Source organism: Chelmon rostratus, chromosome 4, assembly GCF_017976325.1.
Source record: "Chelmon rostratus isolate fCheRos1 chromosome 4, fCheRos1.pri, whole genome shotgun sequence".
Classification (NCBI taxonomy): domain Eukaryota; kingdom Metazoa; phylum Chordata; class Actinopteri; order Chaetodontiformes; family Chaetodontidae; genus Chelmon; species Chelmon rostratus.
Window position 1 is genome coordinate 3,669,696 of NC_055661.1, and position 22,111 is coordinate 3,691,806.

The window sequence follows — 22,111 nt, forward strand, 5'->3', positions numbered from 1 at the left end:
TTTACACCAATACAACAAAATATGTTGCTCATACACGTGGTTACTTTGGCTGTTGGTTGCATGACAGTCATCTCCTGTCTATTCTAGGCTGTATAATTAAAGCTGCATCTAAAGCCACATCTTTTTAGCCACTTGGGGACAGTGCAATAAGCTGTGTGTACATTTACATATTATCACCTAATAAAGTTTTTTGGAGGAACACTTTACACAGGTCACCATTTACTCATCCACACGACATGGAGCAACATCAGGATGTTTATAATCTGCACGTGGCTGTCCATCAGAAACTTTGTTACAGGCAAAATGCAGCTTCTAAACACTACGTCAAAGTTCGGCTCAGCTGCTCCATCCATACAATCTGGCCCCTGGTCGCCGTGTTTCTATAGAGTCCTGCCCTCACACCCTGTGCGCTGTCATTGGCTGGGGGCGACACACCCACTGCCCAAATGTCGACACCCAGAAATGTCCTGAACACAGCAGAGTGAGAAATCAGGGGCAGAGGGCAGGGTCTCTGCGGATACAACACACACTTCTCGTGGGTCATAAGTGATGATTGAGAGGAACTATTTTGGTATGAGTGTATACATCCTGTTATACAACTCCTGTTTACGTTCACTCTCCATCTAGCTCTGTTTTGGTCGCCACCAACACCTGACAAGAATATCTCGCTCTTTAGCTGCTAAATGCTCAACCATGTTCAACAGCCTGTTGCTAACTTTGTCTTTCTGCTGTTTGCTGCTGGGCAGGTACTGTACAGCGGGTTTATCAGACCTTTTTTCATTTGTCTGCTGCTTGAGACAAGGTTGATGGCGACAGTGAGGCTGAACTAAAGTTGCAGGCTGGAAAACCGAATCAATGAACGATACTAAAATCCTTTGCAGAGCTGTGGAGGATTGCAGAGTTGGATGATAATTCTCTGTGGGCATTATATGCGGCCCCTTTTACATTGCAAGTAGTAATTTTATCCACTGTTATTATGAAAAAAAATGATTAGTGCAGCTTTAAAGCATGATATGTATTTACATGCGATCATCTGTCAAGTTGTCGTGGTGCAATCAGCGGGTGTAATCTCATGGGAAACTGTAAATCAAACCCTGTGCTGTAGATCTACGGCGGTGCTGCAGTTACCACCACTGTAACCCTTTGCCAATGTTGTAATTTTTCTTGTGAGGAAGTTATAAGAACTAACAATAAAGGAATTAATTCTTGACCTTGAAAACAGCAGCCTGACAAAAACACGTTAACTTCAGATCTATGTACTCTCTCTTTTTTCCAAACCTTTTAACCACATCTCACAGTCTCAGCTGTGTTCATGAAATACAGAGTGTATGTTGGATTCAGCTGCTACTACATGTCAAAAATCTTCTAACCACACTATATATGTATCCTGCATCAATCCATGTGAGCTATTGTGGAACACAGTGTGCCTTTGTCTTGAATGAAGCTTTTTATAGCCTGTTACACTGATTTGGGCAGCGTATGAAATTTTATATGACATGTAAAGAGTTCTCAGGCATTTATGGACAAAATGTTTTAGTCTTACTTTGCAGAAGTGTGAGAAGCAGAGTCCTTTATTGGAGGTGTGTGTGTGTGTGTGTGTGTGCGTGTGTGTTTGTGTGTGTCACTTATGTGCATAAACATGTGCTTGCGTGTTCTAAGCATGATCAATAAGGAGATGCTAAGAGGTAAGTTAGTTGCGCAAACAAGACAACAAGGCTGTGTTGCTGATTTTGTATTCACATGCAGTAGCAGCGGCTGATAAAATGTAAGGAGAGTATTACTTGTTATCCTTTTATCAGTGCATCTTAAAAACAGAAGTTCAGGGTTTTCAAAAGCTTGTTTCCAAAAGCTAGATAGTAACTCTACTTTATTTTCTAGGTATAAAAATGGGTGTTTGGGATTTTTAAGGCACAGTTCTTCAATTTCTTACCAAGGGTTACTCTTATACAACTCACATAAAACAAGCTGATAGCCTTTAAAGCTCTTATCATTATTTTCATACCAACCATGGCTGAAATGTTTCATGTGAAAGAGACTGACTGTACTGATTAACACACAAAGAATTATCATGTCCTCAGGTCTCCTTAGATCATGAAAGATCTACCTGTGGGTCCTTAGGGGTCACTAAAGCTTCACAGAGGGTTGTGAGACCTTCTTTACTGTAAGGGGCATGAGAAAACTTTTTTTTTTTAAGTGTACAATCAGCTAATATATCAGTATTTCCTTCCTTGCTGTAAAGAAAACTAAATGAAAATATAATTTTTAAAGTTTAGATTATTTTTTAAGATATAAATTTGCACTATGAAGACCTGAACACAAGCTGTATTCACAGAGCCCCCACTCTCTGTAAACAGCCTCGACCTAGTAACTATGTTACTAAAATGCAACAATGGACGAGCGTCAGGAAGAAAAAAACTCAAAAAAAGAAACCGATTTATTACATCTGTGTGATTTATTTAATTTAATTTATTTATTTATTTATTTATTTATTTATTTTTGGGGGGGGCATAAAACAATCAGAGAATTGTATGAAAAAAGTCTGAAAATGTCAGGGAGACTCATTTCTGATGCAACATTCACAAGAAATAATCTGCTCAAAATTCATCCAAATTGCTCGTTTTACACAAACTGCATTTCTTCTGTTCACTGTTTGGGTTAATGGTGCAGGATCAGTGCTGTACTGTTAGTGCTGACACATCCATTAAACATGTCACTCAGTCAGAAGTTGTCAGTCACTGAATGATACTAAAGTGGTCCCTGAAGGAAAAAGGCTGGGAGCCAGTGCCTTAGATCTACAGTGTTTCAGCATCTTTCAGCTCATTGCTCTGGGTTTACAGCCATCACACAGCTCTCATCAGCATGGTGAAAGTAATGCAGCTTTTAGCAGTTAGCAGCAGGAGACCAAAACAGCTAAAAGGAGAGTGAATTTTGTAAATGTATTCACCCAACGGCCAGAAACACAACTCCAAATGCATGCTATGCAGGTCTGTATCTTCTGGATTGTAAATGTTTAACTGCTTGCTCATGTGTTCATCAGCTTTATGAGGTGAGAATATGTCTGCTTTTTTGTGCAGCGTGTTAAGATGCCCCCAAGTGGCCAAAATATCATTAAACGCAGGTTTACAATCTATCCTCACAAGAAAAACAGCATGTTTGTTCTCGTGCCTAAAGCAAACTATATTTATTGAGCCTGCCATTGACAAAAGCCTGTAGCGATGGTGTGAATTGTGACTGTTGATTCTCCGTCTTACCTCCAAGTGAATCGCTGAGGATAATCTGACTCAAGTCTTGCCTTGTTTACAACCAGTAGAACCCTTGTGGCGATTGCCCCTTCTGACTTGGTTGTTGCTGTTTCCAGATCTCAGAAATTACTTTGGTGAATTCTGTGTTATAATAACTGATAGAAATGATGCCTAAAACTACTAATATAGGTTTTTGTTTACAAAAACCCTGGTTGTTCTAAACCCTGTTTTTTGTCCATCTTTGTTCAGTCTTCAAACATGGATTGACATCTTACTGAAACATGAACTGGCTCATTACAATTACAGCAACTCAAAACTGAAGAGAGTGCAGTCATACAAACCTCAGACAGACAGTTATCAAACTGTCTATAGGGGCTGTGTTAATAAAGTTTCCTCCTAGTAATGCAGTTCTAAGAAATTCTTAGATTTATGTTTTTTTTTTTTTTTAATTTCCCCCACAGTTAAGACAAGATCCTGGTAAATATAAAAGTTCTTCACAGAGCATCTTAGCCAGAATCTTAGCCCTAAAGTGAGCTCCTAAGGTGAAAAACTGTGAGGAGGACTTGGAAGAGGCTGAAGAGTTTCTGAAGCAGAGGACAACATGGTGGAAAGAGAAAGACGCAGGAGAAATATTCTCGCTGAACGCTGAATGACAGTGAGTTAATGAAACGCTGCAGATTAGATGGCGCAGGGATAATGTTTGCGGTCGATCTCATTTGAGATGTGCTGACATCCCCCGGACTCAACGCAATAATGCTATAACGCCAGAAATGAAAGTGATCGTAACACCAAGATATTTGGCAGCTAGAAAAATGCAGCAGTGCAGCAGTTAAGACTTGGGTCTGTCACAACCTTCATCAGCAGAGCGATCGCACAAACAATTAGAGCCCTTTCATGGCCTCATATTGTGGCGCAGTTCATCCCCTCTCCACTGGGTGGCTCCTCCTTGCAAACTCACAAAAGAGCATTCATGAACGATGTGGGCTTCCCCGCTGTTGTTGGTGCAATTGACAGTATATCATCAGTTATGTCAGTTAACACAGCTGCTTATCCAAACTGGCCAACAATCACGGAAACTGAGAAAAGCTAAGTTATTTTCCCCTGTTAACTGGCCTATCAATTAGATCACGTCTTGTTTCTCAAAGTTTTTAAAAGTATGCATCATGCCTGCCAACAGTTCAATTCCTCTATTATAACTATTTTCCTGAATCACTCACTCACTAAACTCGGACTCCTCGCTAGAATGTTTAGGCTAAGTTAGGAGCTCTCCGAGAGTCTCTCAGAATACGGCGTCAGCTGTTATTTAGCCGTGCAGTGAAATTGTGTTGTTGGATCATTTCATTAAGCCTACTTGTTTTCAAAGCACATGAGGTGAGCACTTTGATCAATTCATTCAGCGAGAGCGGTGCTGATAGTGATTGCCTGCATGAGACAAGGTCATTAACTGACTTATTAAGTCATTGTCTCATTGATAGAATTGTATGGAAATTACCTAATGAAAGCACAGATTCATACTTAGTGTCAGAAAAGGGGTCCTAGAAAAAAAAAGCTTATAATATGCTGTGAAAATGTTTCACAGTGCACACAATTTAATGGTCACTCAAAACCATCACTATGCTCTTTTGAGTATATGGTTTCAGATGTTTTGTGTATGGCCTCATCATCAAACCATTGCCATGAGCAATTTATTCAGGTCGGGGATGTACAGCGTGGCATATATTACACATGCAATGAAAAAAACAGGCTCCAAAAAATGCAGTAAGGGTCTGGTCACGTAGAATTAAAACAAAAAAATTACACCCAGTGTCTTTTCCAGACACTTTTCTTTGACCTCAATGGAGAATGTCATGAGGTCAAGGAAAATATGAAGGAGAATTCATCAGGATTCAGGAAAAGATAACTGTGGTGCAAAGAGCCTCTGACTGCACTTACACTAAGCTCCTGCAAAGATCTGAAGATGGACTGCTGAACATGTGAACTGCACATCCCAGGTTGTTCACCCTGTGTGCTCATACTGCGCTGTTTCATGCAGGCTATATGAACATTTCATTACCGAGGTTAGAATTGAAATAAAAGACAGAATATCAGTATGAATGGAGAAGCTGATGCTGAGGGGGCTGCAGCTCCCTGAGAAAGCAGGCATTATAAAAACTGTTAATGGAGAGACGCGTGTGATACAGAGAGAGCGAGTGTGAGAATATGGACGGAAGTGACATAAAAACTTTGGTCATGAAGCCTGATGTTACTCTACAGCTGTGTGGTTCATCAGTGAAGTGCATGAACGCACTGCAGACTGGAGTCTCTGTTAACAGTGACAAACAGACAGATCTGCGTTTTACACGCTGTCTCCTCTGTGAAACGTCTCTGTCCTCACTGAGCTGCAGTACTATAAACTATGATGAGCTGGCTGTGGGTCCCATCTCAAGTCCTGTCTAATCCCTCTTCATCTCCTTGCAGTTCTCAGGCATTAGGTCCCTGTTGTTGGCTGTGAAGTTGCTGTGGCTGCTTTGACACACTATATGTATGCTGGAATTGTAAAGGATGGTCCAGTGGGTCCTATACTGAACAGGATTTGAAAGGAAGCATTGAAGCACCTTTTCTTCACATTTAGAGAATCCAAACATCTCTAATCATCGCTGCCACTTAGATACTTCCAGGTCATTTCACTCTGACAGGGACCTTCCTCAGCAAAAACGAGGATTCTGTTGTATGGCGGCTGTGGTTCAGGGGGTTGGCGGTTGACTCCACTCTGCATGTCATCTCCTTGGACAAGATACTGAACCCCAAATTGCTCCTGGTGGCTGTGCTATTAGTGTGTCAATGGGCGAATATAGCATGTGTTTTGACTCATGTCTCATAAAAAGATGGTAGTGACTATTTTTATCTTTTACTAAATGATGATGATGATGAGATGGAAATGGAGTGGAAGACATTGACAGTTCTGTCTGATACCAGGCAATATTTATGCACCAGCATCCAGAATTTCAACATCATTGCACCGGAAAAGGGCTGAAAAAGAACACGTCCACCTGGGTGCCGTGTTTCCATCAGTGCTGATCAGAGCTGGAGCTGATTCATACCCGTGACTACTGCAGAGGCGTTTGACCTGGGAATGAATAATGACCTCACTCCGGCTGTTGGTGGCTGTTAGTGGATTTTTTTATTTTTATTTTTTTTTGTGCAGCATGAAAAAGGCTTTATTGTGATGCAACAAATGAAACACTGCCAAGTGAAGATAAAGGCAAATGTATCTATATAACAGCGAGTGGGAAAAGCGTCCTCTTGTTAAGTGATGCTCACAGACCCTGGTTGTGACCAATAACTTGAATCTGTTGCATTCCGTTAAAGAACAAAGAATTCAAGGAGTCTCGTTTTTAGTTGTGCGCTGCTTTAAATTTGTAATGTATGATCAGTGTGAATTTCATATAAATGACACTGTCATGTGTGATGATGAAATGTACTAAGATTTGTACCGCTTATTTCAAGTGTAATATATAGATGTTTTGTACATCAAGAGATCTGTAGCCCTGTAATTCACCATTATGAGCAAATAAAGAAAATGTTTGTGAGAAAATATTTCTGGGTAGGTTTGGATGGTGCTCTGTTTGCAACATTCATATCCTTTACCAGTCAGTGGTTGACAAATGATTACCACTAATTGTGGTTGTTTTTAGAAATGGTAACAGATGTTTTCTACTTGTGCTACCATTTTGTGGCGTGTGCTACAAGACTTTCAGCTTCTGTAGCTCTTCTGTAGTTACTCATTCTTCACCAAGATGAAGAAAGTAACTGTTGTTTTGAAGGAACTTCATGTTGTTGAGATTAATGAGTGCGAGTGCTTGTACCTGAGCCACATGACTCTGCCTTCATTCACACAAAAGTGCTAGTGCCGCCTCACTACGTGTCCACCGTGGAGCGCCACTTCCCTCTCCTCTTTTATAGAGTTAGCCAGGGTCAGCAGCTCAGGGTTACATGGACTGTAATGTGAGTCAGATCGAGTCCTTGGTTCAGTGGGAATGACAGCGACAGGAATAGTGCAGAAACTACAGCAGGTCTTTTTGGGCACATTGTGTGTGTGTGTGTGTGTGTGTGTGTGTGTGTGTGTGTGTGTGTGTTGCATCACAGTTTGTTCATAGCAGGTCTAAAAGGCAATTTGTCCGCTCTGGTGTTGAATTGACCCTGAACACAAAGATCATTCTGTAACACACTGTCCATTAATTTTGACAAACTAAATAGATCTATACATTTATTAATGCATAACCTACAAAACATATAAAACATGACATGATTTGTTATTTGGTGCTTTATTACCATTTCTGCATTTTGTCGCTTTTGTCCAATTTGCAAGCTGAGTTTGTGGAAAAGGGAAAGATTACCTTTTTAATACTTTTCTATATCAAAAAAGGGAAATTAGGATTTCCTATAAGTTTTCATCCATACAGCTGTATGTTTTTTCCTGGGTCAATGGGGCCCCAAGTCAAAAAAAAAAAAAAAAAAGAAATACAAAAAATACAAAAATAACACTACTGCACAGTATAAGCTCTTAAGCAGTCAGCCCAACAGCAATAGTGAGTGTCGCCAAACTGTGCAGACAGCCAGGAGTCTTACCCACAGGTTGTTGAATAATGAGCCGACTGTCTGGCTGTGGTACGTGAACAAATCTGGCGAGCCCTGCAGCGCAGTATATTTGGTGTTCCTCAGCAAATAGTTTGAAATGTTACCATTTTTTTTTGCCCTCCACAACAAATTCAACAGCTGATCCAAACGTAACATGTAAACATGAGGGGGGAATGATGTTGGTGCTGCCAGGTGGAACTGTGAAACAGTTTCCATTCTTGTTTGCAGAAGTCAGTCCCTAGTGGGCAAGATAGCCTGGTGATGTGTGGCAAACTATGATCTGAACTATGATCTTTTAGGAATGAGCTTTGCTTTAGTTTACAACCTGTGTCATCATCTGACCGCTTGTTTTTTCACTCTTTTGGTCTTTGTAGCATTGTTGATTGATTGATCATTGATGTTTCCAAGTCTGATCAATTCCTTTATGGACTATCATTACCAGAAACAGAGCAGCAGGAGCTCAGTCTGTATGGATTTGGTTTTGAAACAGGACAGTGACTGATTCAAGTCCAGCACGGTCCAGTACAGAGTGTGAACTGGTAGCTATAGAGGCGTGAGATCACCTCCAGGCCACTGCAGAGGTTTCATTCAGCATCAGAGACTTCATGTTTTAAGCACTTGAAAAAACAAAGAAAAATCAAATCAAATCAAAAATAATCATTATCATAATAATAAGAAGTTGAATTCAATCAGAATAATCTTGAGTTTGCAGATTTCCAGCCACAGAGAGATGCAGTACATGGTATTCTTTGAGGTCTGGTCTTCAAATCCATTCTTCATGTTATTGTTTAGATCGTTAATGGTGAAATATTTTCAAGCCAGTGCCTCTCTAGGTTTTTTTTTGTTGTTGTTGTTCTTCTTTTTAAATACAATAGGTTTGAAATTGGTACAAGTGAGACCAGTCAGACTCAGAAGAAAAAGGAGAGAATTAGAGATGGAGGGCAGGCACAGTTTGGGCCATGGTGAAACCCATTTCATTTGGTCCATCATCTTGTCTCATCTGTAAAACTGCTATTTTCATGATCGCCCTCCACCTTGAATGTACAAAAGCCCTGCAGGCAAAGACGGGAACAAAAAGCATTTCACACATGTATAGCTCCACAGTGGTGTTCTTAAATTGCACATGGATATATTTGAAATTTTGGTTGTCAGAGCAACCTTCTCTCTCTTCAGTTTTACCATTTAAAAAACAAGGGGGAGAGAAGCAACGACAAGAACAAGGGGCCCTCCCCCCATGCTCACATTTCTAGTCTTTAACTTTCAGCCTGCCGTTATTTTCAGAATGTGCACCTTCCCTCTCTGCATGCCTCTCTCTTTCAGAGTGTACCTTGTTTTTAAAGTAGTACTGAGGGCATTTTCTGCACTTGAGAAATCAATAAATAACAAGCCCTTCACTCCAGCCCTCGTTTTTTTTACCCTACGTAATTCCCAATGCACTGGAGCAGTGCCTCTGGAACAGAACAGCATGACCTCTGGCTCTATTCAGGGAGAGCCCGCGCATGTTTTACATTAATACAGATCAATTTTTACCTCTCTGTAATCGAACAATTTCTGTTTCTGTAAGTGGGAAAAGAGTGTTTAAAGTATTAAAGTACAGGGAGGGAGGAATAGTGGACATCTGCACTGTGGCTTTCTCAAAGAAGGCACAACTTTCACTTATTCAGATGTTGTTGTAGCCATGCTGGCATTGATGCTTAAGGGATGAGGCTGTTGGCTTGTCAGTTCACCATTCGTCCTGACTGAAACGAGTCAACAGCTAATCGATGGATCACCATTGGACCCCCTTTTCTTAAACTGCCCCACTAGCAAGTCATAACAAGTCATAACAAGTCATAACAAGTCAAACTTTTCACTGATTCAGTGAGTATCTTAACATGTCAAAGATGAACTGCCAAAAGACTTGGCACAGACGCTCATTGCTCCCGGACAAGGAACCCTCATATTTGGTTGACGGTGAAACTATTCAATGACAGTCGTAATAGTCCAGACATGCGTGTACCCCACAGAAAGAGTTGTAATAACTTTGGTTGACATCAGGTCATCAGGTCCAATTTTTATTCCTCCAGTACTTAAATACATGTTCCCACTGAACATACAAAGGATCCACTGGTATTTGTTTCCATTTGTTTAGATGTATTCATGTTGAGTCAAAGCACTTGGTTGAGGTTAGGGGAAGTTTGTCAGTTTGTTTAAATGTTGGAAAAGGCCAATCTGAGTTGAAGCACAAGAAAGGATGTGTTTCCTGTTTTAATATTTAACCAAAATAATAATCCCCTAATTTAAAAAGTCTTTAGGTTGTCTCAGCCTAACCACATGCAGGGTACAAACTCTGGTCTCCATCCTGCATCCTAACACAGCTGAGTGTACTCATATGCAACTTTATTAGCAGCTTCCTTGTAACATTGCGGCAAAAAAAAAAAAATCTTTAAATCCAGGGTGCTTGGTCTCCGAGTGACAAAGCAGGCTTCATTGAAGGCTTCAGTGCCAGATTAGAGAGCCGGTTGCCACATATGATGCAGAGCAGGCTCGGTGTGTGGGAATCACCTGTCGACAAATCCAGATTTCCAGTAGGACTCCTGATGTTGTCTGTTAAAAGCTTTCTTTTTCTTGGAAGTCGTCGGCTCTTCTTCTGTCTCTTCACTGGGCATTTTCGCCTTCGCAAAGAAACTTGTCACATGTCTGTCTTGCTTGTGGGTTAAATTTGAGCACTCAAGTGACCAAGATGTAACCGAGAGAATCTGGTCATTTTTTAAAATAAAGGATTTTTCAAAATAAAAGATAGCTTAGCCTCAGATTATAAATAAAACAGAAATAATGAATTATTTCTTGTGCGGCCCGGTACCAATTGATCCACGGACTGGTACCAGGGGTTGGGGACCACTGTCCTAGCACACTAAGACTACTAGATGGGAAACATTGCTGAGCTTGTACATTTCAGCAACAAGTGAGTGTCCCAACCCCATTATTTTGCTGCTTATGATCACCTTGTGCCTATATTTTAGCAAATGATCAGTTTTATGATATGATATTCAGTGTGAAGGACTGCCAGACCCTGAAAGAAAATGACTTCTTCTACAACAGTCTGACAAACATCGGCAGACCAGCTATCCAGCACAGCACCGGCTCATCTTACTGCTACAGTTGGGGTGACTGGTTTTATTATGTGTTTAGAACAATATGACATCAAAAGTTATCTGAGTGGCTGGGTTTATATATTTCTTCACCCAATCACAGTGCAGAGTGGAGACTCATTTGGTTACACCACTACACACAGTCCAGTTTTTTTTCTGGGGCAGCTAATAACAACAAGCTAATTCCAAATGACATTATTCATATTAAGTCAATATACTTGAGTGAAAAGCTTTTAAATCAGCTTCTGGACCACAAACGCAAAAATCAGCAGGTTTTTGGCAACTGCAAATAATGTCAATAACTGAGGCTTTTAACAATAACCTGCATCATTGTATTGTTAAGTCAAACATCAGTGCTCTTTGCTCATTAATGTGTGTTGGTGGTGCCATATGAACTCCTCATAAATATGGATGTGTGTTCCCAGCTGTGACAAACGTGCAGCTGTGTCACGACTGAAACCTTTGACTTGAGCTTATTACAGCTTAAGTTAAGACAAAACCGGGAATGGAACAGATGAGAAGCATCAGTATTTGACTGACTCATTTTTGTAACAGTCCTGTGGTGGTTTGAGGTCACAGCGGTATGTTGAAGGGGGCACAAAATCAGAAAACTTTGATTTACAGGAAAAGTGCATTACCAACCAACCAACAAGTTCCACACCACTTGAAACCATTTCACTGTGAGCTCCAAGCTCCCCTCACTTCCTTTTCATTATGTCTCCCCCATCTTGCGTCTTTCTCTCTTCCGTCTTTGAGTCTGTATATATTAGTTGCTCTCACACACATGCATGCACACTGGCAGAAAAAGCACCACTACTCACTCTGTCCATCTGCAGGATGCTGAGGATTCACTGGCATGCTCTCAGTCTTTATCTGTGCTATTTTCTGAGGGAGATCAGTAAGTGAAGTATTGTGAGAGGTGATACAAAAGCTTCCGTCTCAGGGGAGGAGAGGGGAGAGAGAAGCAGAGGAGAGAGACGGTAAAATATTATTCATCCCCCCTCCTCCTCCCAGCTCTCTCTCCCTCTCTGACTCTTTCCAAGCTCCTGGAGAAGCCACTTCACATGCTTGGACAAAAAGAATTTTCACTGTATTAAATAATGCAGCTAGTCCACAATTCCTTCATCTCTGCTTTCTTTTTCTTTTTTTCAGGCCATTTGAAACGCCAGATCCACTCCTGCACATTGGCCGTGAGTAACAAAGGTGGCACATTACCACAGATACATCTCTGTTTTGTTCCTGTCTATTACAAGCTTGAACTAGACATCCAACCAACAAGCCGTTTATGAATGTGTTTACATTTCCTAAACATTTGAGGCCATTTTGCAAGGAAAATTCTGTTGTGCTCAGACAGTGATGCATTGTGCGGTCCTGTTTGATTTGGAGGGCTCAGCAGAAGATCGGGGTGGTTAATATGAGCAAGGAGCAGCAAAAAATATGTGAGCGATGAATGAATAGCATCAAAGAGGCAAGCCAAAGAATAATGAGCAAAAACACAACTAGCCACCTATTAATTCTGGAAAAAGCAAATGAATCCTCAGTGGAAAAAAAAAAAAATGAATAGCTTGGTGCATGTCTTAAATGTCAGTGTCTTAGACAGCTATTTAGGGTTGATATGCTCCGATGCCCAATGTCAGATACTGGCTTTGAAATTCTTGCATTGTACATGTATGTTGCACCCACTCACTGTCAGGGAGTTAATAAAAATAATCAGACAGTGTATAACTAGCGTCAGGAGATGTGAATTAAATTAAATCACCTACATGTGACTACCAGGATGTATCCTTCTGCTCGAGTTCAGGAAAATGCTGAGAATATCCCACCAAAAATCTATGACAATTGAATATACCAACTTTATTTGTCGATGAAAGATATAAGGAGAAGGCTCATTTAGCACATCCTGGTGTGCGCCACATGTCGTAGAGCCATGGCAACTGTTACCGGGTATGTTGTGCTTCTTTTGCAATGTTGTTGTAAAGCAAAAGATCACCTGAAACTGTCATTCCTCCTTTGAATGGATTCATAACATGATTTGGATCCAGCAAGATTTGGGCCTTTGGCAGTGACATCTGCGTGACTCAGTAATTGTGGTAGTTGCAGTAAAGCAGTTTATTTCCAGACCTTTCTGCTCCCCGCATGGGCATGCAGCAATTTGGGAGTCTGAAACGTCAACACTGTTGTTTCCTAGTGGTGTCGTAGATGGCTTTGTCTATGACTGGATCTTATATGTGTCAGTGTTTATACGATATGATGGCTGCCCACACCGCATCTGCTTGACTGCTCTGTTTGATTGCTCACTCCAGCGTCACTCTGGAAAATGTTAATGGGAAACAGTTAACGTCAGATGCAGTTCGCCTCCATCTGCACTTCACCCGCCATCATCCAAGTGGAGAGATGGATGAAAAGAGATGGAGAGATTTACCAAACAGGGGTTAAGGAAGTCATGTTGTATGTTGTGTTGATGAGTGTGATGTGGGTGTGAGTGTGTGTGTGTGTGTGTCTGTGTCTGTGTGTGTGCACTCAGACCTCATGTCTTTGTGGCTGAAGTGTGTACTGGTGTGTAAAGCATTTACATCACTGTGCAAAGAAGGTGTGAAGCAGACAGACAGTCAGCTACATCTTGTCCAATGGCCCATCTACCACTTTGGCTACTGTTGTCACGGTTATCTCTCTCACACTCTCTCTCTCTCTCTCTCTCTCTCTCTCTCTCTCTCTCTCTGACACATGCACACACACACACACACACACACACAAACACACACACACACACACACACACATACATACACACCCTACTCGCTCCGTTGCCTCCCTGACCTGAGATTGCTGTGTGCTCTGCTGCTCACATCCAGAGAAGCATCGGGTCATACAAAAAGACACACACACACACACACACACACACACACACACACACACACATACACACACAATGATTTACAGCCTCCAATTCAGTCAATAAGAACCATGGCCAAGACGAAGGACTTGCTAGCAGGACACACACATACAACCACACACACACACACACGCACACTGATGTCCATTAACTAAGTGTACTGGAGTGAGCTGCTTTCCACATTGGCTTTCTTTATTGCATTTCTGGTAAATGCCACTGTCGCCTCCACTGCTCCATGTGAAAATGAAAGTTGTGTATTACCTGTGTCCAGTACATAAGTTGGCTTGTGGATAGGTGTGTGATTGGCAAAATGATAGCATTCAAGTGGCACATTTTGTGTGTGATTACTTTACAAATTGAAACACGCTTATCTCATATACACAGTTAAATCCACAAGGCTTACTCTCTCCAGTTTTCTTTGTCTGCTAATGTTAATTCAGCATAACTTTTAGATTAAAGAAAAAAAAGGTGAGGTGTGGCCTACAGTTCACATAACCCAATGTACAATAGGAACTATGGTCCCAATGCTTCAAAAAGTATTTGTCCCAATGGAAAACAAACAAAGTAGATCTACCGCCTCATGGTTGTATGCCTCTGTCAGACAGTCTCAGTATCATAATATATATGTAGTAAAGACTTTGAAGTAATTTAATAAAACTTATTAAGTGCAAGTATGGAGACCAGAGTTTGTATCCTGCATGTGGTTAGGTCAAGACTGATGGAGAGCTTCATCACACAGAGCAACATCAATCACCTACAGCTCAAAATCAGCTCAACCAATGAGCTTGTGATGGACTACAATGCTACGAAGGCCAACCCAAAGGATTGTGCCTCTGGCCACGCCTGTATTTACATTTGTGTTGTTTACAGAACATTATTGATGGAATGGTGTTCACTGGTTTGGCTGAGACTGAAACATCTGGACAAATATCCAGATGACATGATTTTGGTGATCCCCTGAATTTTCATGTGGTGCACCAGCAAGTGAAGATTGTTTGTCCAGTATTTTGGTTTATGACCAAATACCTGCAAAATGACTGCTATTCCCATCAGTCTCAGCTCTTCTGTGTGTTTAGTGCTAATTAGTTAATGATTGCATGCTAAGACATAAAATTTAAATTGTGAGCATGGTAAGCATTAATTGCCAAAACATGGAAGCGTGACATTTTCTTCCAGATATTTGCTGTTTTTTGAAATCCTGGATACATTAATGCACCGGACAAAACCCAGAATAATGAATAGAAACATAATCCCCCTTTTTGGTAAAAAACAGTCCTTGAACATACAGTATGTGGTACCACTGACATGCCAGATGAATGAATTCCATCTACATAGCTTGAAAATGAAAAGCAAGCAAAAACCCAATGTAAGTAGAGCAGAACAACTCTCTGCCTCTCCTCCTTTCCTCCATTCTCTTTCCCAGTCTATTCTTCGTATTTCTCTTGTTTTTCTCTCTTGCCTTGTCCCCTATCTCCTCCCACCTCTCCTCGCTGATTTTTGTTTGTCTCATAAACACAGCAGTGTCTCTTAGCTTGGAAATAAAATCAACTCTTTTTAGAGCAACACAAGCTGTGCTTTCACATAAAACAACGGTCAATTAGACTTAAGACGCTGAGCCTCTTCCGAGCCCATAAAACAAGGATAACTATGAGCAAACTGAAAACAAGAAGCAAGGACACTTTCACTTATAGTATTTTATTTTATTTTTTTCATTGTGGTGGTTGCTTCTTCTTAATGGCTTCCATATTAACTGGCTTCTTTCAGAAGAAGGTCTTGTATATCACTAATAAGTTAAGTGCAAGCAGGCATTTTTCAGAGTCAGGGCCTGGCCTCTCGACCTGCTTATAGCATTGGAAAGATAAATATGTTAGGTTGTAACATCTTTGACAAGCTTGCAAAGTGGCTCTATGGGTGGCAGTGTCAGTATGTTGGTCAGTTGGTCGGTTCATGTATTTGATCCAGACAGAGGTATCTCCACATCTACTGAATGGAATGTGAATTTGGTACTGGCCGTCATGGTTCCCAGATGACAAACCTTTACAAATCCCCTGACTCTCCCTTTAGCACACCACCTTAAAGTTGACAGTTTGGGTATTGAGTGAAATGTCTCAAAAAGCATTTCAAGTTCCATTGTGTAAGATTTAAGGCGACCTATTGACAGAAATGAAAAAAAAAAGATGAAACTCAGTCATCCTATTAACACTAGTATGAAAAAAAATGATCATGTCAAAAGCCAAAGTAGTTTGGAACCACTGGCGTCTAAGTCCCTGAATTGATTGTAATGGGAGACTTCAGGCCGTTAGGAACAGTAGTGGTGGTAGCTACAATAAGAGTAGCATGCTGTAGAAATAGTAGTACAAGTAGTGGTGGCAGTGGTGAATGTCTGCCCTTGAGTTTAGGTGATGGTGTTCATGCTGTAATGTGATTGGACAAACAGTGGATTCTCATGTGACAAAATGAGAGACACTCAGCAGAGCCATACAGGTCTAATGTGTGTTTGTGTGTGTGAGTGTGTGTGTGATGGGTCACTAGTAGATCTAAACCAGACTTTTTCAGAGCACAACGCAGAGTGGCTCAAGTTCTCCCTCTCTAAAGCCGGGCGGTGATGACTTGTCCTGAGCAGCCTGACTTGAAGCTTAGCCCCCTCATCAAACTGGCTTAACTGAAGAGGCTCACTGGAAAGATGAAGTCTGGTTGTAGCCGGAAAAAAACAGCCAGGCTCACAGATCAACGTCACAGCTTCTCATTCTGCAGGTCAGCTCTGCTCATTGCTGCTCCCTGATACTCGTTCACTCAGCTCTACATTTGGCTGCATGTGTTCTTTATCCAGCGACTCCAGCTGTGAGTTCTGCAGGACAGACTCCCTCAGCACAAGAACAATCTTCATCAGAGTCAGGACAATCACATTACAATGTGTGCAGTGATATTTGTAAACCCGGACAAGTGTCTTGCACCACATTGTGTCCTGCATGCATAGCCACTGAAGACATTCAGCATTTATTTAAGATGGACTTTCCACACAATGTTTCCACACATTAGAGGAAGGTCCTGTGATCAATGACACAGGATAGATTTGGAGTTCGATTGCACTTTATCAAATCTGAATCCAGTATTGAATTTACCTATTTAATCTAATAAGATTTACCCTCTAAATATAAAGGATTAATGCCCTACGAGGTGTCAGGAATTAATGGATGATGGGGAAGCCAGACTGCAGGCCGGACTACAAATATTGCAACGTTGTGTTAAATTCAGTTTTTTTATTTATCTTTTATTATCCCAGTGTTGACTTCTTGTGCCTTCTGGTGCTCCTAAATACGTGGTACAACTGCATATAGCGTGACTATTACTAGTGTGAGCTATAAATGAGTAAAACTCCGAGCTACAGCTACAGTCTCCAGATGGAGGTTCACTGCAGAAATATTAGGTTATTAAGCTTCAACAAAAAATATGCTCTGATTAGAAGTTGAGTTGACACACTCCTGGAATTGTTGTGAAAAAATCAGCTGGGTTGTTTTGACTGAGTCACCACTCTATCTCGTTGGACGACAACAGTGCACCGTCCACTTGCAAAATTGAATGATGTTTACAGTATCTCACAAACAGCTTCTGCTTCAGCACAGACACCAGCTGGCAGAGAGCACATCAACCCAACAACAGCCACAAGTTTAATTTTAGTATGAATTCCCACGCTTGATATAATCTGCTGCCACTGATGTTTGTCCAAAATCTTTTCTACATTGCTATTTGCTGATAATAAAAGGAGCGAGGAGGGTTGAATAACAGATTTGTTGGTGTCTGAGGTCTGAACTCAGAACCAGATCAAGATCATTATATATATATATATATATATATATATATATATATATATATACTTTTTTTTAAGATTAAACATTTGCACGGCATTATTACTGCTACAACATTCACAAAAGTGAGAAAATGGTTCATCTCCCTGGGAACCGAATGTGTTTGTGTGTAGCGCTGAAATTTTGTCCTGAGGGCAGTTTTAGATGAAAGGTCATGGAGTGTGAAAGATTCCATCAGCTGGGAACTGCAGATGTGATGAGTAGATTCAAGGCCATTAGGTTTGCTATAGTTATGCTTTAGCGCTATACTTTTTCAGCATTTCATTCATGCATTTGGTCATTTTTGCATCATATATCTATCTCGCTCTCGACTGCAGTCCTGCCCAGGGTGCATAAATAATGTGGTTGGATGAGTAAAATGACTGGTTGAAGATAACTGCTGCCTAGGTTGGCTAAGTAGCTAGCATAAATGTCAAAAAAAAACTTCTAACAGGAGGCACTAGGTTTCATAATGGCACCGCCCCCTCCTTTACTGCATGCCTTTATCATCTTAAGTCAGTGATCAGACCACCCCTTCTTGGTTGGATTGGTTCCTCTCACTGAAGTTATTTCTGCCTCAAGAGGAGATCTGTCTCTGTTTACAGGACTAATGGACTGGAAAAGCCTTCACTTGGTGTCAATTTTAATAATAAAGAGTGGCAAATATGTATATTTACATGACAATGTTGTGGGAATTATTGTAATTTGGCTCACTAGATGGCACATTTCTCTTCGCTGTGTTTGAGGAAAGCATCGAATCATCTGATGCAGAAAATCTTCAAAGCAAGTACCATGACCAAACCCAAATCGTCTATGCAAAGTGAAAACTATGGACTAAAGTAGACCATGGACTCATTCTGTTGTATCAGAGAGAGAGAGACAGGAAGAGAGAGAGACTGATTTGGTGTATCTCGGAGAGTGTGTCGGCCGCTGACTCTGCCTTTTCTCCTGGCTGGGTTATCTGTGCAGGGTAATGAATGGAGTCTGACGGAGTTAAGTTGAGATGAATGGATGTTCTGGATTCAGCACACAGGCCTTATCATCACCAGAGTATTACGGCAGCTATTAAACAATGTCTACAACATACTGTGTACAGAAAGGGACCTTTGGTGATTCAACAGCAAGATTGTTCTTCCTTTAATGTCACAAAAACCCATTTATTCACACCTGTTTTCTGTTGGTAATATTAATCATGTGTTGAGTTCTTGATGTTCAAATGCAGAAACACTACACTGAAGCAGTCGTTGGCAATGAAATTCTTGTTCTCAGGCTCTCTCCAACAATGCTCGTAGAAAATATGTCAAAAGAAAATCATAAATGAGAAAGTAAATGAGAAATGAGGAAAAGAAAATGTGAGGCATAAAGTAGTGCAGAAGTTCAATATGTAGAAATCGAACAGAATATCTATGGAATAGAATAAAATGAAAGAGAATATAAAATAAAATATCATACAGTGTGGTGTATGATACAATGAACAGAATCTAGACAGGTTGTGCAGCAATGCTGGAACTCGATATGCTTAATGAGAGCATTATTATGTATATAATGTTACGGACATTAGGAGGAAAGGATGTAGATAGGTAATGCACATAAATATATATACGAGGATGGTTCAACAGCTTGTAAGCAGAAGTAAACTGAAGTGAAAGTGGACCAGTACGCTGCAATGAAGTGACAGTAATGAGCTTGAGGGCTCAAGAGTTCAACAATCCTGTGGCCTGTGGGGTGAAGCTGTCCCTGAGCCCGGTGGCGTGGGACTGGATGCTCCGGTACCGTCTGCGGGACAGTATCAGACAGAGCAGTCTGTGGTTGGGGCGACTGGGATCTCTGATCAGTCTCTGATCATCCTGTTGGCCTCCTTCACACACTGCTGGGTGCACAGGTCCTCCATGGACGGCAGCTTTGTGATGTGCTGAGCAGTTTTCATCACCCTCTGTAATGCCGAGCAGTCGAGGGCGGTGCAGCTGCCATAGCAGGCGGTGATGCAGCCAGTCAGGATATGCTCAGTTGTACACCTGTAGATGCTGCAGAGTATCCTGGAATCCACGCTGAGCCTCCACAGCCTGAGGAGGAAGAAGTCTCGTTGTCTTTGTGATAGTGTCGCTGTGGTGAGTCCAGGTCAGGTCCTGGCTGATGTGAACCCAAGGGAACCTGAGGCGGCTGACATTCTCCACTGTAGTCTCCACCACAGTCCCATTAATCCTTGAATGACTTTTTCGTCACTTTTCTTGGTATTCACACACTGTGTGTACGACGAGATCTGTGTCGCATGCATCTCGTTCATTTGCAAAGCCAGCTTTCAGGAATTGTGCATGATTAACATTCACGTTTGCTTGGTAGTAGTCTTCTTCGTCACTGTCTTTCTTGGTGCTTGCTGGTGCATTACCACCACCAATTAGTATCAGAGCAGTATGAAACCAACTGCCCACATGCATGTACGTGCACCTAAGTAGATCATGCTAACAAATGGTGGACCCTCTCTATACAGAACATATTATTAACAACAACAAACACACAAAAATATGTATTTTCATTTGAGCATAGCCTGTTGTATTCCATCTTTATCTTATCTTACACTTACTGGTACTGTAACTTTTCTTAGACTGGCACCTATCAAATCTAAATTAGCCAGCACAGTAATCATAAAGCACAGTCACCTACTTGTGGTCATGGTAACATTGTTCTGTGCACTGCTCTGCTGGTTTGTAGCAGTTGAGGTGAGTATGTAAGAGGTTTTCCTCACCAGTCCTAACTTCTCTTGGAACAGGTATCTTGACTGTTAATCCTTTCCGAGCTCGTGGTGTCTCAGCTAGCTTCATCATTCTCATGCTCCAGCTCTGCTTTTAAATGTTCTAATTCCTAAATGACACCCAGGTTTAATAAAATTGATAATGTTTCTGTTACAGGAAGCTGATATATACTAACTTTTTCAACATTGTGTCTGTGTTTAATCGTAGTCACAGTGAGACAACAGTGCCATCATGAGGCAAAAGGTTCCTCGATCCTGTAAAGTTTTTTGAGAAAAAACTTGAAAGCAATTTGACATTTTCAAACTATTGTTAAAAAGAAATAGTTTTAGGACTACTGGAGTTTAGTGCTTAATTTAAAATAAATGAAAAAGAAACGAAAAATGAACAAATCTGACAGGGTGTAATATAGTGTAGGGTTAAATTCAGTCTCCTGGCATTGATTAAACACCTAAATAGCCTCATCATCAAAATTGCATAATTATGAGTTATATCCATTAAAAAAAAAATCTTCATATGCCTTTAATTCTAACTCTACATCTTTTGCCTTTATTTAATATGAACAGACTTAAAAAGCCCCTGTCTCCTTCTCCGCCCATCCCTCCACTTCTCCACCTGCAGCTCAAGCATACCTGCTCACCAAACACACTCTGCTTGTGTTCTGTTTGGTTAGCTACTGTATGCTACACAGTGGCAAGCAGAAGTATAGGAGTAATTTAGCCACACGTGTTCAAACCGGAAACCGAATAGTGAAAGCTTACAAAATATACAGCTACACCTAGCTTCTCCTCTGGTAGCCCTCGTTTCACCGTAGCTAAAGCTAACCTGTGGGATAGCATTGCAGGGTCGCATGTGTTCTCTGGTTTAAGGGGCAACATAATAATATATTTTGCAACATTTCATAACACATTACATGTTTGCATCATTTCCATTGTGCTCCCTCACAATCATCAGAGTGACAGAATGTCAACAATGAATATAATATTGAATTTGTGACAGCTCAAGGTTATACACAAAGCATCTCACAAAGAGGGCTTCACCATGTATGCAGAGTGTTTAATGGGGTGAATTGTCTGCCCCGATGACCTAGTCCAATCCGAAATATCTTTAATAACACAAGCAACATGCTACGAAAATGCTATGTGCCAGGTTCCTGTTTGTGACTAGATTTCAATAGCATACAATCATTGGGGTCAAAACAACATTTCTAGTTTGCAAGGATAAGAGACTCCGAATGATGCGACAGGTGTATTTTTGCATAGAAATCATACTTAGTGCAGTATCTTTAAAATCTTTTCAGAGACCGGGCTTTCATCTGACAAGACTGACACTGAGTGCAATCAATTAGCAGTCTGAAACAATCAGCAAAGCATACTCACAGCACTGTGCTGGAACAGTAGTTTCTGATAATTGGTAGACTGTCCTCCCACTGACATGATGAATAACCATGGTGTTTCTGGAAAAGAAAGTCTCTAATATTTTCCTAAAGTGGGATCAGTGCCACTTCAACTGAAACTGAAGAGTGCCTTTATGAGACATAGAGATATATAGTGAGGGAGGGAGGATGTTCAGTGTGGGGCTCATTAACTCAGTAGATGTAATCAGTGGTAGGGAGTGAGACATTTTACCATCGATTA

General features: G+C 41.0%; 1 protein-coding gene across 1 annotated transcript in view; it reads left to right on the forward strand.

The window, feature by feature from the left end:
• LOC121606000 (inactive N-acetylated-alpha-linked acidic dipeptidase-like protein 2) overlaps positions 1–22,111 on the forward strand; it is a 472,539-nt gene that overhangs the window by 52,651 nt on the left and 397,777 nt on the right. The window contains exon 2 of the mRNA XM_041936153.1: positions 12,143–12,180. The gene's annotated coding sequence lies outside the window, so the exon portion shown is untranslated. The remainder of the gene's footprint in view (positions 1–12,142; positions 12,181–22,111) is intronic.